The sequence below is a fragment of the Durio zibethinus genome, chromosome 28 (assembly GCF_047325235.1).
Source record: "Durio zibethinus cultivar Kanyao isolate XHJ-2024 chromosome 28, ASM4732523v1, whole genome shotgun sequence".
Classification (NCBI taxonomy): Eukaryota; Viridiplantae; Streptophyta; class Magnoliopsida; order Malvales; family Malvaceae; genus Durio; species Durio zibethinus.
In genome coordinates, this window is record NC_143189.1 from 7,341,805 (window position 1) to 7,343,809 (window position 2,005).

Genomic DNA, 2,005 nt, shown 5'->3' on the forward strand with positions numbered 1-2,005 from the left:
TTGAACATGAAATGGGTCCAAGTTAACTCTTAATCCAAGTCTGGAATAAGGCCTTGATGATTTGGGTTCACAAATGAGCCCAAGATTATTCTTGGTGGCACACGAGCTGGAGTAATTGGGCTGACCACCGGGCTGGGTGCCTGATGCAAGCTACTGCATACGGCCGAAGTGGGTCAAATACACCTGGACTAAAGACTGAGCCATTGTCATGAACACACAGGGCAAAAAGACCATAGAGAAGGGCCTAATTCCCAGCTCGGCAAGAAGTGCAGCCTCGGATGACACAACCTTATCACCCTTCTTGATAAGCTCCACAGGAGTGATAATTTGAACAATACCCTTTGGAAGTTAAAAATTTAAATAAATTGTTCAAGTTTTTAAATTAAAATAAAAATATATCATATTTAATAAGTTAAGATAATTTTATATTTAAAATAATCTCAATGATATTTGAACATAAAATTTTTTCGTCAAAAAGATAAATCTTAACCATTAAACCGATTGCCTGTTCATAATTTCAACAATACCCTTGTTAATCTAGGTTGGAATATTAAGCACCTGGAAGAAAGAGGTCTGTGAAGGATCAAACCCGGTGTTGCCGGGTGGAACAACCAGATCAATGGGCACAATCAGATCAGCACGTGCAGGAGCTGCAACCTTGTACTTGGCAACTTCCTCACTCTTTTCCTTCAAGTCCTTTGTAAAGATTAAACCCACATTTCCCTGAAGCAAAGGGTTAAGATTAAGGAAGCCTGGTTCCCGGTCTTCTCAGCATGCATCCTAATCGACCTTTTCATCATAGTATTTTTACCCATGAGAACAACTGAGGCACCTCGGAGACCTTTGCGAATATTCTGGAGCTGGTTCGAACCCACGTTGTTGGCTGCGGCGATTAAGATCCGGGTATACTTGTCTCAGAGCTGGCACAGTTTCGCGTCGAACATGATTTTCTTGTCTGCCTTGGAGGGTTTCACTGCCATTTCGCGAAAGAGTTAGTATTAAAGATAAAAAGTTGTACAGAGGGCAAAATCGAGGGCCAAGACGATGCCTGATGCTTAGCCAAGGCGGACAGCCAGACGACGCCGTCTCTTTAACCTCTGCTTCTATTTGCGAGTGGTTGAGAGCGAAAAAAAAACCTAGAGGGCTTTGGCTGCTTTTTTTTTTTTTTTTGTTAATTGCTTCTGAATTCTTTTATCTACGTTGGCTGTTGGAAGCTCTATGTGAGTTCGGTTCGAAGTATGGGTTTTCTGGGTTTTGGTTTCCTTGCTATTCTATATTGTTTGTGAACTTGGTTCTGGGTTGATGTGTGGGAAATTTCAGGTTTAAACGAAGTGAGGCAGGTGATGGTGGTTTCGGGACTAGATTGTGGGCATTTGGGATTTTCTATGAATTCTTGTTTCTAGGAATTGAATTTTTGCTGGATTGACTCGGGTGCGAACTGGGGACTGATTTTGGATTTGGGTTTGTGCAATTTCTAGCTTCTGGAATTGTATTTGATGAATGTTTCTTGGTTCTATTTGGATTCTGTGTACGTATTAAACTGCTATTTCTGGAAATTGGCTCAAATTTTGGATTTTTTTTGTTCTGCCTGGATTGCCTTCTTGCTTGTTGTTGCTTCTTTGCTTGATGCCTTATTTGTGACTTTCTGTTTTTGCTTTATTTTTAGCCAATTGTGTTAGCTCTCGGTTCTTGCAGCCGATCGGTGTCTGATTAAGGCTCACGGTTTGCTGGGATTCCTGTTTGACACTTCTGGGTTACTGACTAATTCTGGAACTGGCTTCCTTGACCGAGAATTCCTTGACTTTGCTCCAGACCGCTTGGTGTTCTGGAAATTGATTGGAAGCTGTTGATTGCTCTGTGTTGTGGCGATTGCTTCGTGGTTGATGTTGGGTTAACGGGAGAGGAGACAAAAGAGGTTTGATGGTGTTCTGTTTTGACGATGATGGTGATTGGGTGCCAGATGTGGGGGTTTAGTGTATGCCAGTAATTTGGCTGATGGATGGCC

At 42.0% G+C, this 2,005-nt stretch overlaps 1 pseudogene across 1 annotated transcript; it reads right to left on the reverse strand.

Moving 5' to 3' along the window:
• LOC149510700 (large ribosomal subunit protein uL10-like) lies at positions 1-2,005 on the reverse strand (annotated as a pseudogene). The gene is made up of 2 exons (XR_016335116.1): positions 523-2,005; positions 1-339 (listed from the first exon to the last, which is right to left on the reverse strand). The product of XR_016335116.1 is annotated as a large ribosomal subunit protein uL10-like (transcript).